General features: G+C 38.7%; 1 protein-coding gene across 2 annotated transcripts in view; it reads right to left on the reverse strand.

Annotated features, from left to right (window-relative positions):
• The window catches only part of arr (low-density lipoprotein receptor-related protein 6), a 41457-nt gene that overhangs the window by 6192 nt on the left and 18134 nt on the right, over positions 1 to 17131 (reverse strand). The gene's annotated exons all lie outside the window — the stretch shown is intronic.

Genomic DNA, 17131 nt, shown 5'->3' on the forward strand with positions numbered 1-17131 from the left:
TTCAAGCTGCAGTTGTTGCAGCAGTAGCAGCTGCTGCTGTTGCAGCCTGCGCTGATCTAATTGCTTATGAATAGCCCTGAGCACAACAAGATATGTCAACATGAACAAGAAAACAAAAACGACGTTTCAATACCCTACTTTGAAAATTAATTTCTGAGTTAAATGCAAAGGGAAATAAATTAATCACTAGATGTTAATACATGTAAAGATATCGATTGATTGTGGTAAGAAAAAAGAAGAAACCCCCATTGAAAATTCAAAAATTCTGAGGCAGTTTTTATCATTCAGTGATTTGATTAGCCGAGCAAAAACTATTATTAAAGCCATGTAAAGAGGGGTTTCCCTTTAATGTAATTATTATTTGAGTGATTTCGTTAACCACGATTACTAACCACGATTACTAACTAAGATGTGTTTAACAAAAACCAAATAAAATGTATTAAAGACTATAAATTGTCGATATACTTGGTAATTGTTCTAGAAAAGTTTTACTAAGTATATCCCAACGAACGACATTTACATTTTCCAAGTGTTAAATTTGTTTACAGTAGGTACATATGTGAGTGAGTTTGGGGCAATTTGGGACGTCAAAAAAACAAAAATAAAAACAAGCTGGCCAATTTAAACATTGTGCGACGATGTATATATGTACATATGTAGTGCAACAGGAGGTCATGTTGCCTTCTCGTCCTCTGCGTGAGTGACTCCTCACACCCTCCCGTCAGTAGGTAGGCAGTGGTAACCTGGCAGTTGGTTTTATTGTGTACACGGGGCATTGCAATATTTATGCAGTCGAGCTCAGCAGGAGGCACTCGAATAATCCATCAAGCTCGAGGCTAGAAGGCCCTACACTCTTTTACCCTTACCCCAACCCGAAACCCAAACCGCTTGCGCTCAGCTGCAAAAATGGTGACATTTTGTGTCAAAGTGGGTTGCAACAACTTTTACTCTAGAGCTAGGAGCGTTACAGTTCCCCCAGGGCTCCCCTGAGAGAAGGTGGGCTCAGGTATGAGCAACTGTTCAACTGCCAACTGCAACAAGATTTATGTGCCAAGTGTGCAAAAATTAAGCAAACATATAAATATTTGCATAGACACACAACACACGACAACAACAACAGTGGAAGAGGGAAGAGATGGAGGACTGAACTGGGCGTAAAAGTGTGACTTCTCTCTTCCGATAACAGACCTAATGGTTTAGGCAGAGACACAGAGAGAAGGAGGCGGACAAACCTCATGTAATACCATTCGTTGATGATGATACAAATGATACTTGCATTCAGTTTGCACGAACTGAAAATCCTTGTAAATAATTCTGATGCAAATGTCAGTGAAGCGTTAAGAAATCAACATCATTATTAACAACAGGAACAACAACAACAGCAACGAGAAGAGAAGCAGCTGCAGCTGGAGCTGGAGCTAGAGCTGGAAACTGGATGGATGGAGACTGCCACTGCACAGACGTGCTCATCAACTCGAGTACCGAAGCCCAAGAAGAAGAAGAAGCAGAAGACCTCTCCCCATAACCCTTTCGCGCGTACACACTCGACCGAAATTGAAATGCAGCTAGAGACGACGTCGACCACGGCTCCAGCTTCAGCACCATAGCCATCTCCAGTTCCATATCCATCTCTTGCTGTTATATTGCATTGCCTGTTGGCTGGGGTAGAGCTTCATTCAACAACAACAAAAAAAATAAAAATAAAAAATAAGAGAAAAACTCACTGGAAAAATATTTTAATTATTAATGTATACAACAAGCTGGGGTTGCCAGTTTGTGGCAGAGAGGGTCGGGATGAAGGGAATATGACGGAACTTGAGTCTTAGTTTAGCATATTTTGTACCCAGTATTCCAAAAACGGCAAAGGTTTTAGGAAAATCTAAACAGAGGGGGGTTTAAAATCTCATAAAGTCCGCTTAAATGACTTACTAAGGTGGAAAAGTGCAAGCTGGATGTCTAGTCGGTAAAAGAAGGATCAAAAATGCATGATCACATAAGGGCTTAATAAGTAACTTATCATATCAATCAGTATTTTCTTTTCATTATTTACAAGCATTCTTCTGAAACCATTACTTTGTATTCATTTAGTTTTGAGCTTTCAACAATTCATTTCCAATCTCTCCTTCATTTTTTTCAAACATTTTTCCCCATTATTTCTTTCTTTTTATTCATTTATTTTTAGGCCAATTCTATTTCTCCAACCATTTAACATTTCTTTCCTGGCATTCACCAAAATTCCTTCCAAGTATTCCCTTCCAAGCAATTCTTCAAATTCTTTTCCAAGCATTCCTTCTCAAGCATCTCTCTTTACGCAATTACCACTTCTTTGGGTTTCGTTTTCAATCCATTTTAATTTACAAGGTACTTCTAAAGTCGATGCTTTCGAATTGGAGTAGGTAGGTTGATTTTTTTTCGTCCTTTTTTAAATGGCCAACGCGGATGCGCTTATATGAATGATGCATAACGACGGATTGGGAAGGCAGGACGCAGCCACGACTAGTGGAAAATGGCATAATTCGGTTGACCGAGTCGACAGCAGGAGAATCAGGAATAGTGGGTGGTCGGGATGGTAGGATGTAGAAAACAACAACAAGAACAACTACTCTTAAATGCTAAATGAGTGCAAATGCTGGCCCATTGTTAGGTAGGAATGAGAACAAATGGTAGCGAAAACTTTAAGCAGAACACGGAAAGGCAGCCCACCCCGAACGTTCCCTGCCATACAGGATGTTGCACACTCGGCTGCCTCTAACCAACACTGGCAGGTTGGCTGCCAGTCAGTCAGTCAGCAAGCACTCTAGCTCCAGTCATGCTGACTAGCAGCATTATATTGTGTGGGGCAAAAAAGAGGCAGCAAGAGAGCAGCAGGAGCTGTCGTGGCAGCAGAAGGAGGCTAGTTGCAACGGAAGTTGCAGCTATTTATATGTGTTGAAGAGGAGTTTTTCGCAGTCGACATCAACAACCATCAGCCAGCATCCAACAGCCAACATCGAGCTAACGTCTGGCAGTTGTTGTTCACGGTTGGAGGCTGAAGGACAAAACTATTTTACCATATTCATCCGCTCTCTCCACTCACTTACTCCGCTCTTTCCACACAAATTCAATTAAATGAAGGGATTTTCAAGCTTATGAATAAATTTTAATTAAACGTGCATTAAAATACCATTTTGAAAAGGAAGCTGCTGCTGCTGCCTTCACATCAAGTGCATAAACATTTTCAGATGGAGGGGAAGAGACTGTACTTTACTGCAATCTGAACAAAATCTGATCTAACATTTTTCCTTTATTTGCTTCATCTGTTCACATGCAAAAAGTGGCCAGCAAATCCTTTGTTTCATCAATCAGGCGTTGACACGCCAAATCCGCCCCAGAAAGTCCCTTAGTCCAGCAGCCATTCAAGTCACCTGCCAAACACACGCACATGAACTAAACTGAAACACATAAAAAGCTAACTCAGTCAAAAGAACTTTTCAAAAGAAAGCAATTTTGTGAAAATTTAAGATGTGTGTTGCGGGCAAAACTTTGCAGAATCAACAGCAAGCAGCAGCAACATGAGGACAGCTAAAACAACAACAACAACCAAATCAACCATGCCACAAGCAAAGCAAAACAAGGACACAAACAAAAACAAAAAAAAAACTCCTTCATTTCAAATTACAGACTTTAAGATACTCTTAAACGCTAGAAGATGCTTTAATTTAAAGTCCATTTGCTTAAATCCCACAAAATAAAAGCTTTGGCAAATTATAGAACCTTAAGTGTACCTACATATATCTCCTCTCACTTCCACATTGTCTTACTAAAAGAACTAAATACAGATCTAGCATACACCTACGAAAATATAGTTTTAAGATTCATATTATTTGAAGCTTTAAAAATAAAATTGCTAAGATATATGTATTGTATATGTACCTGCTAAAGACAGGTAGAGACAGTCTCAGAGTTCCAGTCGTTCATTTAAATTATCAACTCAAGTGAATGGAGAGGAGCAGAGTGGGAGAGGGGCAAAAGAACAAGATGTATGTACGACGACGAGGAGAATCCACTTAACTTCAAGTTAACACATATGCTTGGTTGCCTGCCTGACTGCCTTGATAATAATAACGACGACGACGACGACAATGATGATGATGATGATGATGAAGTTTCTTTTTCTCCTACTTCTTTAGTTTACCAAATTGTTAATGGTTATCAAAATGTGGAAGAGCACAGAAGCTTCTCCCCCTTTCTTTTTTTTTTTTTTTTATTTTGTGTTTGGTTTTTCGTGTTTTTATTATTTCTCGTGGAGCCCTTTGTCTCATTCCCTATCTACCTATCTCGCTTTCGCCTTTCTGTGTCTCATTTCCTACCGAAATTGCAAATCAGTTCTGGTTACCCTGGCTACAACAAGATGCCACCAGTTTTTGTATGCATCGTATGTAGATAGCCAAGTGCTTGCCTGTTCTCTGTTGGTCCTTTTTGGTCACATGAGATACTTTGGGTTGTTGTTGTTGATTTTTCTGTGTATTCCTTTGACTTAATTGCATTGCGGAGCGTTTCGACTTGTTTGGGCTAAAGAACAACAAGCATATCGCATATTTTAGTTGTTTCGTTTGTTCTTCAGTGTTGTTAAATATCCAATAAAAAAATAAAGTAAGAGAGAAAGGAAGAGACTTCCTCTGGCATAACGGAACTCTCTGTATGTGTGTGTAAATCCAATTAGTAATCCATTGCACAGTGTTGCAAATAATTACTCATACACCTACTTAAAAATGTAATCACCGCGTGCGAAAAGTATCTCTCTGTCTGGTCTGGGGGATCTCCTCAACCCATATGACAACTGGCCATTAACGTAAAAAATAAATACACTATGATGATAATGACGATGGGAACACTCCAAGTAACAGCCAAATTGCCAAGTGAGTCGATGATTATGTTGCTGACAGGCATTGGCTTGGGTTGGGTTCGAGTTTGGGCGATGGAGCGTTGAATAAGAAAAATCAACAAACCACAAATCGAGTAAATGGCCAGACGACGACAACAACGTCGACGACGGCGGAGGAGGATAAATGCTAAATAAGCTCTGGCTGGATGGCTCGTTGGTTGACTGGATGAATGGTGGAGGAGGGGATGCGGGGAGCCCCCAAAATGGAAATCAACGTGTGCATGAAAAATTGTGTTGTGTGAGTAGCAACAAGCATTGCAAATTTTGTTGGGCAGCAAACTGACTGACTGAATGACGGTCGTTCACTGGACGTAGTGAGCTTAAAATGCATTAAAACTCATATCAACACATCAACAAAAGCAACAACAACAACAACAACACCAACGACCAACGTAGGAAGGACTGAACAAACGTCCGTCCGTTCGACCGTCCGTAGTCGTGGAGCAACATTCGCATTAACATTTAAAAAGTTAAGCACAAACATGGAAGAGGAGGCTTCACATCATCAACAACAACATGAACAACATCATTATTATCATCATCCACATCATCATCATCAGGAGCAACAGCATCCGCATCCTCAATGGACAGCTGGCACTTGTCTTCACTGCCTCTCTCTCTCTCACCCACTTGAGCGAGGGTTAATGCATAAGTTTAAAAAGTTCTCTTTAATAAAAGAAGTTAGATCTTGGAAGTTCTTAATTAAAAAAGTGTTGCAAATTGCACTTAAATTATGAAATATGAATTTAACATTTAATATTCATATGATTAATGCTTCACACCTAAAAGTAGTCTACTGGGATTGGACTTAAATCATCTGAGAAACAAAAGTTTCATGCAATTGTACAGGGTACCAATAAAACTTTTCGAGTAGCCTTCGTAGAGTCGAGTAGGTACTAAAACAGTGTTCCCTAATTGTTATAATAAGCAAATTTCAACTGACGAATGTAGAGAAAGAGACTGAAAGATTATATTCATATTTAAAATGCGGGGCAGAAAAGTTATGACCAAAAGCTTGTTGAAAATTGCCTCAAGTCTTGTGGTCGGTCGGACTCATTGCCCTCTCACTTACCTCCTTTTTGCCCCTATTCGTTTTGCTTGTTCCTGCCCTTGGGCCACTTATCAGACCCAACATCATCAGTAACAATGGCCAAAGTTATCGACAACAACAACAGCAACAAGAAGAACAACAAAATTGCAGCTGCAACTTCAGCCCCAAAAGTGGAAATTGCAATTGTGCCCAAAAAAGAGGGGAAGAGAGAGTTGAAGAAGAAGCTCTGAGGAGTAAAGGAAGGAAGGAACGTACACATAGGTCTCTGAGACTTATTCTTATTTTCCTTTCGTTTTTCGTGTTTTTTTTTTTTTTGCTGGCATTGTTGTGGCTCTTGGCCCTCGACATCGATTCATGTTTTATTTAAAATCTTAAACATTATATTACAATGAGAAATGCTTTGGACGTTACTTGATATGCAGATGATATGTATGAGGGACAAGCCAAAACAGAAGACTGGTTTTCTCCAAGAACCATGAATGACAAGAAGGAGGAGGAGGAGGTGGGAAGAAGACAGAACAAAAATGAAGTCATGAACTTTATTTTCTCTCAACTCGTTAGCATCAACACCCATGGTTTCCCTCTACCCAAAAGAAAACGCCATTAACTCTCCGCACAGCATGCAATTTGCACGTTCAGAAAGACTTGCCAAAACTCCACTCGTTCACGCTTCAAGGGATCGGACGACGACGACTGGGATGACGACGACAAAGCAGCACCAGTGGCAGCAGCAAAACACAAAAAAATTTGCAGAGAGAGAGAGGAAGGAAAGAAAGAAAGATGGAAAAAAAATCAGCATTCCGTAAATTGAAGGAAGGAAAGAATCGTGCCAAAACTGTTGAAAATGTTGCACAAACGATTGGGTTTGTTATCTTTTTCCAAAAAAGAAAACGTGGCTGAATCTCTCTTCGTTTCTCCCTGTGTGTCTGTGTGTGTGTGTGCGACGAAAAACATAAAAAGACGACGGGGAAAAGACACAGCCAGCCAGCCAGCTAGCTAGCTATCCAGACTAGCCCCCGTGTGCCACAAAGATGAATGCTGGCTGAATGCAATTTTCAAAGAGTCGTGGGGAGCCAACTTGAGTGGTGCTGGTGGTGGAGGCGTTTGGGTAAAATATATGTATGTATTTCTTTTTCCTTCAGCTCATTGGTAGCCAGTCGCCTTTTGCCAAATGGGAATCGAAATTGGAGTGGGAGTCAAAAGTTGGATTGGAAATGACAGTGGCCTAAAAGCAAATCGTCGTCGTTAACATCCTCTTGACTTTGGTTTGTGTTAAGGAGGTGTGGAGAGGTCAGTTAGATAGGTAGCTAGCTAGCTGTCGGGGCAATACCTAAAAATTTGCATCAATAATATAAAAGAGAAAGGCACAAAACTATAAAGGATGGACAAAAAATTTCAAATATTCAAATATTTCAAATCAGTTAAATGTGTTGGAAAACCATTCGAGTATTGAAATGTTGACTCAGGTAGAAGAAAATTGCAAATAATTCATGTATAAAAGTTATATTGAGTAATTTTAATTACAAAACATCAGTCCATGAGAAGTAGTATTGGAAAATCACATATTTTTCAAAAAAAAAAAAAAATAGCGGACGTTGACGATACTATGCGCAGTACGTTCAAGTGGCCCCTACGACACCAGGACATAGCCTGTTACGCGCGAGCCCAAGCACCACCTCCCACCCGACCGACCGAGGGGTGCAGCCGTATAACGCACGGCACGAATCGCGTGGACAAGTACACAATAGAAAAAACAGACAAACAAATAATACTACAGCTATCTATTAACTAAATGGGATAGGATAGATGTTTTAAGCATATTAATAGAAAACTCTGAGCCGATTACAGGGAATAGAAGGTTGTAATCAGAGCAGAGGACCCTAAAAGGTTCATGCATAGCATAGTTAGAAGAACAACGACTAAGGGATAAAGGTATCAAAGGATGTCTACTCCGTCTACATGGTACCGACAGATTCACCTGAGCTAATAACTCAGGCGAGTCGATATCACCAATTAGGAGCTTGTGCATAAAAATGACACCAAGCATAATTCTACGGTTAGTTAGGGATGGAAGGTTAATCAAGAGAAGTCTACTAGAATACGAAGGCAAATTGACATTGCGATCCCAGCTTAAGCCACGAAGAGCAAATAACAAGAACTGCTTTTGAACGGATTCAAGTCTAATCTGGTGCGACTCATATTGAGGTGACCAAATGCAAGATCCATACTCTAAAATAGGACGGACAAGCGAAGTGAAAAGAACTTTAGTTGTATAGGGGTCATCAAATTCTTTTGACCATCTTTTAATGAAACCCAGGACACTCATGGCCTTTGCGACCGTGGTGGAAATATGGGTGTTAAAATTTAACTTATGGTCCATAAGTACGCCCAAATCATTCATATTATTTAGACGTTCCAGAGGGCTATTGTTTAGAAAATAAGTGACCAGTTGAGGAGAGTTACGGAAAAAAAGTCATTACCTTACATTTGGTAGTGTTAAGATTTAGTAGATTAAACTGGCACCAGGATTGAAAGTTTTAAGATCAGCTTGTAGCCGACTAAATGAATCTGTATCTTTATGAGTAAGACAAAGCTTGACATCGTCAGCATACATAAGCACACGCGAATGAACAATGACTGATGGAAGATCGTTAATGAATAGTGTGAAGAGCAGAGGGCCAAGATGACTACCTTGAGGTACACCAGAAGTCACAGGAATGGAAGCGGAAAAAGAAGACTTAAAAAGTACCTTCTGTTTTCTATTTGTTAAATATTCACGAACCCAAGAAAGGAAAAGGGGTGGAAACCCAATGTCGCTCAGCTTAGAAAGTAATAGGGTATGATTAACGGAATCAAAGGCTTTGCTAAAGTCAGTATATATTACATCAGTTTGTTTACCATTTTTAAACCCCTTGATAATTACTGATGTAAATTCTAAAAGGTTAGTGGTTGTAGATCTACGTTTCACAAACCCATGTTGGGATGGTGAAATAATAGAACTGCAAAAATGTTGCAATTGAGAAGTTATAATTTTCTCAAAAGCTTTCGGAATAGCGGACAATTTTGAGATACCCCTATAGTTAGAGGCTTCGGACTTTTTGCCATTTTTATGCAGAGGAATGATATACGACTCCTTCCAAATAGATGGAAAAGAGGAAGATTCGACAGACAATAGAAACAATTTTAAAATGGGTTTACATAATGCGTTTGCACAGAACCTGAGTACGCATCCAGGAAGACCATCTGGCCCCGGAGAATAAACAGGTTTAACTAATTTAAGTTCGCTAAGAATAGAACTTTCATCAATGACTGGATTGAAAATGCAATTAGCCTTTTTTAAATGATAAGGATACGGACTTGCTCGATATTCCGTTGAGGAATAAGTTGTTTTGAAAAAACTCGCAAACATATCGGCAATTGCCTGATCAGTGCTTGCTTTTTTATTTTGAAAAGACAAAAAAGATGGGTGCACAGAGGTCTTACGTTTAGAATTAACAAAGTTATAAAATTGTTTAGGGTCGGAAGAAAACTGAAGCTTACACCGCTGAAGATAATTCTTATAGCATTGTGTATTAAGCATCATGAATTTTGAACGAGCGACTGTATACAGAGCATAATCTGATGAACGACGTGTTTTTTGAAACTTCTTATAATATCGTGTCTTCACATTTTTCAAATTGGATAACTCACGAGAGAACCAGGGAGGTTTGTTAAGCCGCTCCAGCCTACCAAGAGGCACACAAATATCAAAGAGTGAATTCAGAGTATCATAGAAAAAACGAACAGCTGAGTTCATATCTCTACAATTGTACAGATAAGACCAATCAGTAGTAGCAATGTTTTCATTAAGGCTGGCAAAGTCAGTCTTACGAAAGCACCTAGTTAGAGGTAACTCATTTGAACCAAGTAATGGTGAAAGCAAGGGCAAATCAATTTTTAAATTTAATGTAGGATGAAATTTGTCTTCTGGAAGAACAAAAGGTTCGATCCTAGAAACCTCACAATAAGAAGAATCCAATACAAAAATAAGATCTAACGATTTTCTATTAGAATTTAAGACGGGATTGACTTGGGATAAAGATAAGCCTAGAAGGCCATCAATAAAGTCATGTGACAAAGAGGGCAGCAACGTGGTAGATTCATCTGTTAGTGACCATGCTAAAGCGGGTAAATTAAAATCACCTACAACTATGAGCAAGTCTTGACTGGAAACTAAAGAGGAGACAAACTGAATTGCCTCTAAATGATTTAAATATACCGCCATGTCTGACAATGGTGGAATATAGGAACAAGTAATGAAAGCATTAAAAGATTTAAAATTTACTTTAACACCGACAAACTCAATCTCCTGGGTACTAGAAAATTGAATCATTTCAGATGATAAAGCAGCATCAACAGCTATCAGAACGCCACCACCTATACGAGAAATCCGGTCACGTCTGAATATAGAAAAGTTTGTGGAAAAAACCGATGCATCAGCAATATCAGGTTTTAGCCACGTCTCTGTAAAAGCTAGAATGTTATGTTCAAAAGAAAGACTATCTACAAAGAGATTAGAAAGTTTAGATCTCAGCCCTCTAACATTCTGGTAACCCAGGTTAAGGGACGAAGCTAGTTTTTTGACACACCAGCAGATGCTGATGTGACAGGATTAGTATTAGTTGTTGTTGTTGGCAAGCGAATCGGTTTCCGATTTTTCTTTTTCACAGTATATTCCTTAACTATTATATGCTTTGGCCAAAAATCTTCTCGACATATAGTGTCGAAGATATTGGCAGAAACACTAATTTTAAAAGACGAAATGTCCCGAGAATAAGAAAATTTAAACTTCTCCACCGCAATATTCGAGACGTTAACTTTCTTCCGAATATAGGCTATTACATCATCAGATGTGACAACAGGGTCTAGCCTAGAAACAAATATATGTTTCTTTGGTGGTATGCCAACGAGAGGCCGCGGTCCCGAAGCGTCAGCCGCAGCAGTAACGTTGGACAAGTTACCCACTGCAGCAGTCGACTTGTTTACGGGGCCCTCGATACTTTTAGAACTATCGGCAATTTCCATTGGAATGGGTAATTGCCCGGACACATCGGACACTACAATAGGCATCGTTTTTAAGAGATCATTCCCAGGTGATACCGGTAATTCCTTACTAATAGCATTCACAACCGGGCTCTTAAACGAAATCAATTGCTGTACATTAGGAGTGGACGGTGCATGAGACCGGTCGGGGACGATAAGAGACGCTGGCGGGTCTACAGATGCAGAAACACCCCAAGGACTGGTCCTTTTACGTTTCGGAGACTCATTCATAAGCGATAAACTTCTGAACTGAGTCTCCACCGCAGTAAACTCCGCTTGGAGTTTATTAAAACCTGCCCTTAAAGTGTCAAAACTATCTCTAGTCCGCCTCATGAAAGAGCGCATCTCATTCTCGACCTCTCGGCAAGCATCACATCCATATTTTAAGCCACCACCTTTAGCAATAGACTCCTTGATTCTGCCTGTGTAACCTGCACACTTAACGTGAACCGCATTGTCACACAACCAACACAGAATATAATCATGGGAGTCAACCGCATTAGTGGCAACTATGCAATTATTTTTTGAACAGACAACCATTTTATCAAAAAGTTTAATTTAATTAAAAAAGGAAATACAAAAAATAAAAATTCTAAAGGTAAAAATTCTGTGTAAAGAATATACTGACCAGTTCTGACACAAGGGTTAATGTGCAGAGTAAGCCTTCACAACTAAAGAATAAAAAGAGATGAAAGCACAAAAACAAAAACACGTATCACAGAGTCGCGGGTAGGCAAAAGACGAGAGCGCAAATCAATCAAGAATAGGAAAGAGCGGGAGAGCGCGTCAAATTGAACACATGCAACAACAATTTGTACGCAAGAGCGCGAGAGTTAGTTAAAACGGTAAAGACAAAAGGCAAAAGAAATAAGCAAAACAACAACACCGCTAATGCAAGTATTGTTGTAAGTTTTGATTTTATTTAAATTTAAACAAAAGCGACAGCAAGAATTCGCGAAATGAAAATAAAATTCGGATGTTGAAATTTTTATTAATTAAACCGATAATGAATTTAATTTAATTTAAATTTGTAAAAGTAATTAATCGCGAGTAAAAAATAAAAATTGATAAGCGCAAAAAAAACACGTCCGTCCTCTGCAACGAGTGAAAGATTGAGCAATGTTCGTGGGGGGGCGGAAGGATCCAAATGAAATACAAGGAGTTGGCGGGTGCCAATTTCTTCAGTTTGTGGTGAGCGAGTGGTGAATTAAAACGCACGAGAAACTTCGGTTAACTAAATGTAGGTTTTATTATTTATATAATATTCACAGGTAAACCGGCACACACGGAAATGGTTCGGGTTGAAAGTGATTAACAAATCGTAAAAAAATGCAAGAGAACGGGTGTTCGGGTGAAAGGCTCGATTCTTATGAAGCTAAAAAGTCAATTTTGAAGAGCACATTAAGACAATAAACAGAAATTTTTAACACTTTATATATGATACTGCTTTTAAAGTGTTGATAACTAATAATTAAAATATAAACCAGTGTTGAAAAATGATCTATACAGCGGTCGTGCCTTGTTTCTTGGTGAAAATTTCTGCTATTAACTTAATATGTAAAATTTAAAAAGTTTGTGTGTTGAAAAATATACTTTAAAACGTAAGAAGCTATTGTTCATCGGTATTAAGTGCAGACTACTATTTTTATACCCTTGCAAAAAGGGTATATTAATTTTGGACGAGTTCAACTAGCCATGTCCGTCCGTCCGTCCGTCTGGATCAACGCAAACTCCTCCTAGACCGTAAGAGCTACAGAGCTGCACGTAGGCTTGTATATACTGCAGGCGTTGTATATCTCGGATTCAGCCGGATCGGACCACTATATCATATAGCTCCCATACAAACCCCAAAGTCACGAACAGTGACTTTTCTCAATAACTTCGTTATTTTCTATGCTATTATCGTGAAACTTAATATTAGAGAGTTTACTACGCCTATAAGCGACTATGACAAATTTGATCAAGATCGGGTGACTATATCATATAGCTCCCATACAAACGGCCAAGTCACGAACAGTGACTTTCTCCATAACTTCGTTATTTTCTGAGCTATTGTCGTGAAACTTAATATTAGAGAGTTTACTACGCCTATAAGCGACTATGCCAAATTTGATCAAGATCGGGTGACTATATCATATAGCTCCCATAGGAACGATTGGTCGAAAACAGTGACTTTTGTAAATAACTTCGTTACTTTTAACGCGATTGCTTTTAAATTAAACATTTCTTAATTTAATATATATGTTAATGACTGTGCCGAATTTGATAAAGATCGGGTGACTATATCATATAGCTCCCATAGGAACGATCGGTGGAAAAAAGTGACTTTGATCAATATCTTCGTTATTTCCTATGATTGTAGGCCTTTCTTTCTCAAGCTTAAGCCTTTTTAGATAAAACGTTCTTCCACATTGATGGCTAATAGGTAAGGAAAGAGTTACCAAAAAAGTTGCAAGGGTATACAAACTTTGACGCGGTCGAAGTTAGCCCCGGCCCTCTGGTTTGTTCTCAAATTGAAACAATAAACTGGATATTGAGTGTAACATTTCGTGTGCCTATTTAAAGAGCTTTACACGTAAGCACTTCCTAATTAAATACTTGTGCCAAATACGTGACAACGAGTGCAAGAACGATGAAATGCAAACGCAGCAGACTCAGCTGCAAACCTAGCAAGCCTAGTCAGCGAATAAAGCGCAGCATCATTATCAGCAGCAACATTAATAGACGGGGCCATAGGCAAAGGAGATGCAGAAGGAACAGGACCTGCACCAGCATCCAAGTACTAGTACCCACATGCAGACAAGCACATGACCATGCTCAATGTTTCTCATAATCATTCATAGACTGAACGGAACAAGAGGAGATAAGGTAGGGAAGGTAAAATGATGATGACGATGCTGCCTCTGCCAACTGCCTCTGTTCACCCTGCCCACACCACACAAATGCTGAGTCGAGGCAAAGTTGAGGCACGACAAGCAGAGAGTTGAACCACCATTCATATTATGATAACGATGTGGGTTGGTCAGAAGCAGCAGCCAGTCTGCCATCTATCGCCCAGGTCTCGCTTGGAAAATATTGTGTTAATATTTTTCTGCTGTTTTCCTCTCTCTCTCTCCCTGCTGTTGTTGCTTATTTGCTGGTGGTGCTGATGCTGGGCCCCATTCTACCCCTTTTATCCCTTCTTCATCAACAATCTCTTGTTGCATTACCCACCATCCCAGCATCCGTTAATTTTATGGCAATATGCTTCGTTCTTGGCTCTGGGTACAAGCATAGTTTTGTAGTAGTTGCCAGCACACTCAAGTGTTGCCCATCAAGATTGCGGGTTGCCATTGCTGTTGACGTTGACGTTACCATCGCTGTGTGTGCCTCGCTGGCTATGAATTACAAGCCCCAGTACAGCCACAATGCAGGCGGAACTTGGTTTAGCTTAGTTCGCGGAGATGAAGCAGATGGGAGGGGCAACCAGGAATATAAAAAAATAATATACCTACATATAGTATATAGAAATTCATAAAAAAACGTATGCAAGAAAAGAGAGAGAAAGAGAGGGAGAAAAAGTTGTAAATTTAATACTTTTGCGCGCTTGCTTGAGGCTTTAAATTAATTTGCAGCGCGACTTAGGCTCATTAAATTGATTATTATGCAGAAAGGAAAATAAAAAGGCAAGAAAACTATGATGAAAATGGACCGGGAAAAACGTTAACAAAGCAAGTGGAGGGCAAAGCAGACTAAAAGAATAAAGTTGATAGTTAAGAGTTCAATTTCAGAGAAGAAATTGCGAGCCAGTGTTGCGAAAACTAAGCTTAATGGCTCCAACCTCTAACCAACTATAATCATAGTTGCTCAGTTTTAATGTTTTTAATCAGAATTATGTTTCCCAAATGAAATCCAAATCTCATCTAGTGTTAAATTTCATCACTGATGGAGGCCGCTGAACAGTCATTCGGTTTTTCATTAGATTTTCCAACACTGCAACAATGTGTTCTATCCATAAATCATCTTATCTTCTTATTAATCAGAGATTAACGTCATTGAAACTGCCACAAAGCGTTTCTTAACACTGAACCTAAGCTGAGTTTTCATGTTCTTACCTACATAGACAAAATAAACATTCTTCTTTACATTAAATCTAATTGAAAATTAAAATTCTCTCACACAAATATTTAACCACTTAACGATGGAGCAAATGAGGGACACGATGCATTGCAGTGGCGCGACGTCTGAGATAAATATTTATACACATGTGCGGCTAGTAGGTAGCTACTTATATGTATGTTGTACGTTAAATATGTAAATGAAAACACATACCTACATATTTGGATTGCAATGATAATGATTACATGGCCTATAATGTAGTTTCAATATTGAATTTGTAAAAGGCAATATGTTAATACGAATGGAGTTTTAAAAACTCTCAGAAGAGAAAGACATAGAGAGACACTGCCAGTTCGTGACTGGCATAAAAATATACAAAAAACCCAAAACGTTGAAAATGAGGCGCGAACGCCAGAATGGAAAGGAGAAGAGGTAAATTGACATTCAATTAGTTACGTCAAGTGGTCTGGTAGCCAGCCATCCAGCCAGCCAACCAGCCCCTTCATCTTCACCAAGCAACACACCACACCACAAAACTGTCAGTTGCTTGTGTAGCCAATATTCAATCGCCAGAAGAAGCTTCAGAGCTCCAGACCAGCCGCGTGCGCTGTCGGAAACAGACATTTGTGTGCAAAAAAATAAAATATACAGATGTACACTTTTTGTTTACAACTTTTAGGCTAAAGACGAAGTCGCTATACTCTTTACAATTTCATTTCCCTAGAACAATATCAAAACATTTTTGAGAATCTCTTTAATTTAAGACAATAACAAGTCATTTTTTATACTTAAGGTTTATACTTATTAGCTTTAGCTTTAAGAAACAGGTGACTTACAAAATTTTCCTTTTCTTAAGAACCTTTAAAAATTCATACTATAGTTAGTTAGGAGTCCTTTAATATCAGAGATTTCACAAAATTCAGCAGATAAGATATAAGACTTGGTTTTATAATAAACAAATATGACTTTTTAACTTAAAACGTTTTCCAAAGTTTTAATTTTCCGATTTTGATAAAAGTAGACGATCTCCTAATATAATCTTAGATCATACATTTAGCAGACAAATTTGTACATTTTTTCCTGGTTTTCTTATGTTCTAGTTGTCTTATTTAAATCGATAGTTCTTTTTACCCAAAAATAGACATCATATTTCTGTGAATTGGTATAATTACTAAACTTAAATGGCGTTTCCCCTTGAGAACGTTATTCTTAAGTTTTCTAGTGCTTTAACTTTGATAGAAAGAATCTACCAATCTTATAAACAATTTGGATACAAAAAACTAGTTTTAGTGTTTAAAAATTGTTGACAAGTTTCATAAGAAAATTCATGTAGATTTTTGCAAAAATTTTCAAAGTAAAGGGTATTAAAAAATACAAATATATGAAACTACTAGTTCGAGTTGTTGCAGTGGCATAGAACAAACTCAATTGATGAGGCAGCGAAACGATGTCGACTGGTGGCAATTGAGACAACTACGACTACATACTACTTCACTTCACTTGTGGCCATTAGCACCCAACACAACGTGTCTGTCGAACTGAACTGGCGGCAGCTGGAATTGATTTATATTGATTTCACTGATTGAAGTGAATTCTCGATATTTGAAATATCTACAAGTTTACATTTTGTTTAATTGCCATGTATGGAAATATATATAAACATGCAGAAAGAAACACACACACACACGGATACTGGGATTCGCGTAGGCACTGCCCCAAGAGTCAAGAGCTCTGGAGCTCACGAGAGTCTGTCTTATGGTTGGTAATAAATTACAGCATAAATTATTTCTCTGTCGTCTTTTGGTCTTGGGTGTTGTAAAAGTAAATTGCCAACAAGAGCAGCGCTGAAAACAAATCACTTTTGCAATTGGTGGGGAAGACTCCAAGAAGACCATTGGTAGATAGGATGCGACGACGACGACGATGAGCTGTGTGCCCAACAACATGATGATGATGATGATGATGTTGGTCAAGTT

The sequence above is a fragment of the Drosophila tropicalis genome, unplaced genomic scaffold, assembly GCF_018151085.1.
Source record: "Drosophila tropicalis isolate 14030-0801.00 unplaced genomic scaffold, ASM1815108v1 contig_593, whole genome shotgun sequence".
Classification (NCBI taxonomy): Eukaryota; Metazoa; Arthropoda; class Insecta; order Diptera; family Drosophilidae; genus Drosophila; species Drosophila tropicalis.